The sequence below is a fragment of the Aegilops tauschii genome, chromosome 5 (assembly GCF_002575655.3).
Source record: "Aegilops tauschii subsp. strangulata cultivar AL8/78 chromosome 5, Aet v6.0, whole genome shotgun sequence".
Lineage (NCBI taxonomy): Eukaryota > Viridiplantae > Streptophyta > Magnoliopsida > Poales > Poaceae > Aegilops > Aegilops tauschii.
Window position 1 is genome coordinate 548,697,702 of NC_053039.3, and position 8,698 is coordinate 548,706,399.

Consider the following 8,698-nt stretch of genomic DNA (forward strand, 5'->3'; position numbering starts at 1 on the left):
GCCTTGAAAGTGACTCCAGGGGAGAAAGCGGAGGTGAAAGTGCTGGTTGAGCGAGTGGTCTATCTCATCCATGAGGGTGTAACTGGAATGGATCTGCTGGAAGTCTTCCTCCGACGACGCATTCAGCCACTTCACGCCCGCGACCATCCGATGTGGATGTATTTGGGCATTGAAGATTCCACTCGGGTGCACCCAGAAGAAGTCGACGAGGAGACGGTGGAGAAGTGGTTGAGGAGTATCACTGGCAACAAGGATAACCCTAGAGGAGCCAGGAGAATCCCTCCACTTGACAAATCCTACGAAGCACACAAGGTCCAATTCTGAATTACCGAGTGTCATCTTGATTTAACATGCAACTGTTTATGCTTCACCGACTGACTTTGTCTTGCTTGTTTTCTTCTAGGCCCTTACTGAAATGTATTCGATGCCCAACGGAGAGCAGGAGCAGGACCCGGAGGGGGAGGCAAGCGAAGGTGAAAGCAACGAGTGGCATTCCGACAGAGAGGGGGACGAGGAGAGCGACGATCCGAGTGACGAAGAAGAGGTCGACTCTCCTCCCTGCAGGGAAAGGCGATCCAAACTTACTCACGACCCGGCGAGCGCCCGTGACAAGGCGACCGTTCAGACCGGGCAGTCGTCAAAGCGTCCTCGGACGTCCTCTCCGGCACCAACTGAAAAAGCTCCAAAGCAGTCCAAGGTTGTAGTGCAGAAGACTCGGAAGGTGCTGCCGAGAATCAAAATTGACATTCATGTTGCTTCTGCGTGAGTGTTCTTCTTTCGCTTTTACTCGACGTTCTGTGCTGTTTATTTTTCCCTTGGTTTGACCGAATGAATCTTGCAACTGGCAGTGCCGCTACCTCTGGGACCTCTGCTTATAAGAATGAGGATGAAGAAATGGAAGATGCGGTGACCTCCAATCCGGGTACAATCCTCGTGATTTTGTCTTCGATTTGTCGATTGAACTGCGATATATCCAATCGGGTGATGAAACTTTGGCGACTGATCTTTTTACAGCCCTCGACGTCATTGACCTCCCCGACGACGACGAGGACGAGCCACAGAGGCCCTTGGGGAGAAGAAACAGGAAAACGTCCGCTGGCAAGACGCTTCAATCGACACCGGTGGCGGAACCGGTAATTCAGGACGCCGGTGATGCCAATCGGACTTCCGTCTCCTTCGCCATACCGCTGTCGAGTGCTCGGCCTTCCTCGTCAGCTGCACAGACTCCCACCGATCCACCTTCACTTTTTGCTACACATCACGTCCCAGAGGACCAAGTGGGTGCTGCAAAAGAGGCTATACGCCAAGCGGGCATTATGATGGAGAAGAGGAAGATGGTGCGGGAAGCCAGCCAAGCTGCTTATGATGCCAGCTCCGCTCTCCAGAGCAACGTCCAGGTTAGTAGATCGTCGACTGACTCTTCTGACTTGTTCTGTTAGGATATGGTACCTGAAAACTTTCTTTCCAAGAATCTTTGCATCTGTCTACGCCTTGCATCTGTACACCCACTGGGTGTTTTGATTTGTCACTGAACAGATTCGCACTTTGAGCTGATAATGTTGTTGTCGATTGAATCTTTTGACCAGTGGGGGCACGCTGAGTGCACCCACTGGGTGTAGTCCCCGAGACCATAATTGACTGCGGGCAGTCGACTATGGTCTGAGCATCAGAATTTGAATTTCTTCACTCGGTCTGGTCGGGCCATGTCGAGTGGAACTTTGAACCAGTGGGGGCACGCTGTGTGCACCCACTGGCTGTAGTCCTCGAGACCGTGGTCGACTGCTGGTAGTCGAATATGGTCTGAAGACTCTGTTTTTTTTTTTTGCACTCGTGTTGGACAGGCCTTGTCGAGTGTAAACTAAACCAGTGGGGGCACGCTAAGTGCACCCACTGGGTGTAGTCCCCGAGACTACTGTTGGATGTTTGATTCGGCAGTAGTCTTAGAATTTGTTGGCTTTATCCTTTTACCTCTCTGAAATAACCAATCTTTTCACCAGTCGACTGACCTGTTCTTTGGTTGCAGAAATCTTGTGATCTTGGAGCTCGTTTTGCTGACCTGGAGAAGCAGCAGATTCAGCTCAACCTCGATCTGGAGCTGGCCAAGACAGAACTGCAGAAGGCCAAGGATGACGCCGCTGGTAAAGAAGACCTGTCGACTGAGTTTTCCCTGAACCGGATTTCATTCTGCTTTTTCTGAATCCAACATTATTTCTTTCAGAGAAACTGAACCAAGCTCTGGCGAAAAAGGATCAAGATCTGGCGGCCGCAGAAAAAAGCTGATGAGAAAACAGCGCTCGCTGAACAGAAGTTGGCTTCGGTCGGCAAATTGGAGGAAGAAAACTCCAGGCTTAAAACTGCCCTTGACGAAGCCAATAAGGAAGCGACTTGCCTGAAGAAGGACAAGGAAAATCTGAACGAGAAGATGGAAGGTATCGCCCGCAGGAGGAACGATCTGGAGAATTATCTGGGAAGCCTTGCTAAGAAGTTGTTCGTCATGCTTGAAGGTGTTTCCTTTGATCCGACTGGTTTGTTCTTGTCGACTCGACATATGATCATTGGCTTACCCTTGAATTGTGCATGCAGAGTTTTGCTGGGACTTCGAGGAAGAGACCGGGCGAATTGAACCAAGCTTGGACCCCATCAACTCTCCAGTGAAGGATGAAGCTGCCATGAACGTGCTCCGACTGCAATCCCGCATCACTGGTGTTGTCGATTATCTCGCCCGACTGAAAGTCGCAATGTCGCGGATTGACACAGCTCTCTGGCCCATGGCAACACTTCAGAATGACCTCGAGTCTATGATGTCTCGGCTCAATGAACCTCCCAGTCGAATTCAAGAATGGAAGAAGTCTTCTGCCCGGTGCGGCGCTGATGTGGCTCTATCTCTGGTTCACGTCCACTGTCGAGAAGCTCGGGAAGAGAAGCTGGCAGCGATTAAAGTTGCTAACACCAAGAAGCACGACTTCCAGTCCTTCATGGAGACTTTCATTGCTGCCGCCACTCAGATTGCTGACGGGATCGACCTGGACGAATTCGTCGAGCCTGCCAGCCCTCCTCCTGCGGAGTGAACAAACTTTTATGCTCTGCCTTAAATTTGCCTTGGAATGCCGAGTGATTTTGTAACCGTTAAACTCCTTCGGGCTGAATGCCCGAGTACTTTGATCCGTGGTCTTGAACTTTAGGATTTATCTGACCTTGATTTGTCTCTGAATATGCTTGTATTTGTCTTCGAGTGGAATTTGTTCTTCACACGGAATAATCTTTGTGCTTGAGATGCAGCTCTGAGGTTGATGCTCCAGTCGACCCGCACCTCGTCGTCCTTGCGGATAAGGGTGGAGCGCACGTTGTACTTGTGGCGCAGCTCTGAAGGAGAAAGTTGCAGTCGACCTGCACCTCGTCGTCCTTGCGGATGGGGATGGACTTCGAACTTAGGCGAGTACTAGACTGCAGCTAAGCCCCCGAGTGGGAGGGTTGCTCACCACTCGATAGTATTTTTCAAACTTAGGCGAGCACTGGACTGCAGCTAAGCCCTCGAGTGGCAGGGTTGCTCACCACTCGGTAGGATTTTTCAAACTTAGGCGAGCACTGGACTGCAGCTAAGCCCCCGAGTGGGAGGGTTGCTCACCACTCGGTAGGATTTTTCAAACTTAGGCGAGTACTGGACTTCAGCTAAGCCCCCGAGTGGGAGGGTTGCTCACCACTCCGTAGGATTTTTCAAACTTAGGCGAGTACTGGACTGCAGCTAAGCCTCCGAGTGGGAGGGTTGCTCACCACTCGGTAGGATTTTTCAAACATAGGCAAGCACTGGACTGCAGCTAAGCCCCCGAGTGGGAGGGTTGCTCACCACTCGGTAGGATTTTACAAACTTAGGCGAGTACTGGACTGCAGCTAAGCCCCCGAGTGGAGGGTTGCTCACCACTCGGTAAGATTTTACAAACTTAGGCGAGTACTGGACTGCAGCTAAGCCCCCGAGTGGGAAGGTTGCTCACCACTCGGTAGGAGTTTACAAACTTAGGCGAGTACTGGACTGCAGCTAAGCCCCCGAGTGGGAGGGTTGCTCACCACTCGGTAGGATTTTACAAATTTAGGCGAGTAATGGACTGCAACTAAGCCCCCGAGTGGGAGGTTTGCTCACCACTCGGTAGGATTTTACAAACTTAGGCGAGTACTGGACTGCAGCTAAGCCTCCGAGTGGGAGGGTTCCTCAGCACTCGGTAGGATTTTTCAAACTTAGGCAAGCACTGGACTGCAACTAAGCCCCCGAGTGGGAGGGTTGCTCACCACTCGGTAGGATTTTACAAACTTAGGCGAGTACTGGACTGCAGCTAAGCCCCCGAGTGGGAGGGTTGCTCACCACTCGGTAGGATTTTACAAACTTAGGCGAGTACTGGACTGCAGCTAAGCCCCCGAGTGGGAGGGTTGCTCACCACTCGGTAGGATTTTTCAAACTTAGGCGAAACGGATTCGTGGCTAAGCCCCCGAGTGAGAGGCTTGCTCATCACTTGGTAGGATTTTTCAAACTTAGGCGAAACGGATTTGCGGCTAAGCCCCCGAGTGAGAGGCTTGCTCATCACTCGGTAGGATTTTTCAAACTTTAGGCGAAACGGATTCGCGGCAAAGTCACCCACTGGGGGATTTCAAACGCAAACAAAAGCAACAACAACCATTTAGGAAGATTATAAAGCTCTTGTCTTTGATAAACAAACTACAAAGGTATTTCTTATTACATCTCATCCAAATGAGTACTTAAGTATAAAAGGGGCGGAGCAGCTCCGCGTTCCAAGCCCGTGGCTCGTCTTTCTGATGCTCGACATTGTAAAGATGGTATGCTCCATTGTGGAGAACTCTGGTGACAATGAAGGGACCTTCCCAAGCAGGGGCGAGCTTGTGTGGTTTCTGCTGATCCACTCGAAGAACCAAGTCTCCCTCTTGAAAGGCTCGGCCCCTCACGTTTCTGGTGTGGAATCGACGCAAGTCTTGCTGATAAATGGTCGACCGGATTAAGGCCATCTCTCTTTCCTCCTCTAGGAGATCGACTGCATCATGCCAGGCCTGTTCTGCTTCATCTTCAGAGACGAGCTCGACTCGGGGTGCGTTGTGAAGCAAGTCACTCGGTAGAACAGCTCCAGCTCCATAAACCAAGAAGAATGGAGTTCGGCCAGTCGACCGATTGGGAGTTGTCCTCAATCCCCAAAGAACTGATGGAAGTTCATCGACCCAGGCGCCTGCTGTGTGCTTGAGATCACGCATCAGTCGGGGTTTCAGTCCTTTGAGAATCAAGCCATTTGCTCTTTCTGCTTGTCCATTCGACTAGGGGTGGGCGACTGAAGCATAGTCGACTCATGTGCCTTGGGAAGCACAGAAGGCTCTGAACTCATCAGAATCGAAGTTCGACCCGTTGTCAGTGATGATGATGTGCAGAACTCCATATCTGAATGTCAATTCTCTGATGAAGCTGACGGCAGTACTGGCTTCAAAATTCTTGATAGGCTTGGCTTCAATCCATTTGGTAAACTTGTCGACTGCTACAAGCACATGAGTGAAACCACTCCTACCAGTCCTCAGGGGTCCAACCATATCCAATCCCCAAACAGCAAAGGGCCAGACGAGTGGAATAGTCTTCAGGGCTGACGCAGGCTTGTGGGACATATTGGAGTAAAACTGGCAGCCTTCACATTTGTCGACTATATCTTTCGCCATTTCATTTGCTTGTGGCCAATAAAATCCAGCTCGGTGTGCTTTGGCCACAATGGTTCGAGAGGACGCATGGTGACCACAGGTCCCCGAGTGGATGTCGTTGAGGATCACTCGACCTTCTTCTGGTGTTATGCATTTCTGGCTGACTCCGGTTACGCTTTCCCTGAACAGTTGTCCTCTTATCATAGTAAAGGCTTTGGATCGACGGACGATCTGTCGAGCCTCTTCTTCATCCTCTGGGAGTTCCTTCCTCAGGATATACGCAATGTATGGCACTGTCCAGTCGGGAGTGATGACCAAAACCTCCGTGATTAGGTCGACCACGGCTGGGACTTCGACTTCAGTCGGATCTGTGGCACTCTTAGGCTGCGGGGGCTCTTTAGTGAAAGGATCTTCTTGAACTGAAGGTGTATGAATGTGTTCCAAAAACACGTTGCTAGGAATGGCTTCCCTCTTGGAGCCTATCTTTGCCAAATCATCGGCTGCTTGATTTTTCAGTCGGGGTATATGATGGAGCTCTAACCCCTCAAACTTCTTTTCCAACTTCCTCACCGCATTGCAGTAACCAGTCATAGCTGGGCTTCTGACATCCCACTCCTTCATCACTTGATTGACTACCATATCTGATTCACCGTAGACCATGAGGCGACGGACGCCGAGCGAGATGGCCATACGTAACCCATATAAGAGTGCTTCATATCCCGCTTCGTTATTGGAGGAATCAAAGTGAATCTGGAGAACATATCTGAGCTTGTCTCCTCGGGGGGATACCAGTACCACCCCAGCACCGGAACCATTCAGCATCTTGGAACCATCAAAGAACATGGTCCAGTGTTCCGAGTGGACTTGAGTCGGCAGTTGCTGTTCGATCCACTCGGCGAGGAAATCTGCTATTGCTTGGGACTTGATAGCTTTCTTTGCCTCAAACTTAATATCCAAAGGAAGGAGTTCAATCGCCCACTTTGCCACTCGACCGGTTCATCTCTGTTGTTCAGAATCTGACGACTGTAATGGAGTGGTCAGAGAAATAATGTGCAACCTTCTTCGTGGTCATATAAATCCCATAAACAAGCTTCTGATAATCTGGATATCTTTCCTTTGATGGAGTCAAAACTTCAGAAACATAGTATACTAGGCACTGAACTTTACAGGCTTTTCCTTCTTCTTCCTGCTCAACTGTAAGTACTGTACTGACGACTTGTCAAGTGGCTGCAATGTAAAGCAGTAAAGGCTCTTTGCTGATTGGGGCAGCAAGCACCGGCTGGGTGGAAAGCAGGGCTTTGAGCTCTGCAAATGCTGCATCAGCTTCAGGAGTCCACTCGAACTTATCAGACTTCTTCATCAGTCGGTAAAGAGGCAATGCCTTTTCACCGAGGCGAGAAATGAATCGACTTAAGGTGGCCAAACAACCTGTAAGCTTCTGGACATCGTGCACATGCACAGGGCGTTTCATTCGGAGAATGGCACCAACTTTCTCTGGGTTAGCGTCGATCCCCCGTTCGGAAACGAGGAAGCCGAGTAATTTTCCGTCCGGAACTCCGAATGTGCACTTTGATGGATTAAGCTTGATATCATACATTCTGAGGTTGGCAAAAGTTTTAGCAAGGTCAGCCAACAGGTCGGAACCTTTACGTGACTTGACCACAATGTCATCCATGTATGCTTCCACATTCCGACTGATTTGAGTGAGTAAACACTTATGAATCATCCTCATGAATGTGGCTCCAGCATTCTTCAGGCCGAATGGCATGGTGACATAACAGAAGCACCCAAATGGAGTGATGAAATCTGTTTTTATCTCATCGAGTCCATACGGTCGGATCTGATGATACCCGGAATACGCGTCCAAAAAGGACAAGCGCTCACACCCTGCAGTCGAGTCGACTATTTGATCGATGCGGGGGAGAGGAAAGTGATCTTTCGGACAGGCCCGATTGATATGCTTGAAGTCAATGCACATGCGAAGTGAGTCGTCCTTCTTGGGGACCATGACAACATTGGCTAGCCACTCGAAGTGGTAAATCTCTCGGATAAACTCAGCTGCTAGGAGCCGAGCCACTTCTTCACCGATTGCTTTTCTCTTCTGTACGGTGGACCGTCGAAGATGTTCTTTGACTGGTTTCACTTTTGGGTCGACTCGCAAGTGGTGCTCAGCCTACCCCCTGGGAACACCCGGCATGTCAGAAGGTTTCCATGCAAAGATGTCCCACTTCTCACGGAGGAACTGGATGAGCGCTTCTTCCTATTTGGAGTCGAGTGTTGTCGAAATGTGAGTCGGAGCAGCGTTGGGATCGGTCGGGTGAATATGAATCGGCTTCGTTTCACCAGACGACTGAAATGCTGAATCCGTGGCAGGCTTCTTAGCTCGCAACAAATCACTCGGATCTGCATTTTTTGATACTCCTGCAATTCCACTACTGCCATTTGCCCATCGGCGATCTTTGAGCCCTTCTGGAAGCACTCTTCTGCCTTCTTCCGATTGCCAGTGATAGTGATCACTCCTTTAGGACCAGGCATCTTCAATTTGAGGTAAACGTAACATGGTCAAGCCATGAAACGTGCATAAGCCGGCCTGCCCAGAATAGCATGATAAGCACTCTGGAAATCGACGACTTCAAATGTCAATTTTTCTTTGCGGTAATTCTTGGAATCACCGAAAACCACATCAAGGGCGATCTGGCCGAGTGACTCAGCCTTCTTGCCAGGAATAACCCCATGGAAACTCATATTGCTTTCACTGAGTCTGGACATCGGAATGCCCATTCATTTCAAGGTCTCTGCATACAGTATATTCAGGCCACTGCCACCATCCATCAGAACCTTAGTCAACCGAGTGCCTTCGACGACTGGGTCGACCACCAACGCTTGCCTCCCAGGGGTGGCTATGTGTGTCGGGTGATCAGACTGGTCGAATGTAATGGCAGTCTGGGACCACTTCAAATAATTGGGTGTCGCCGGAGCGACCATGTTTACTTCTCTGTTGATGACTTTTAGTCGACTC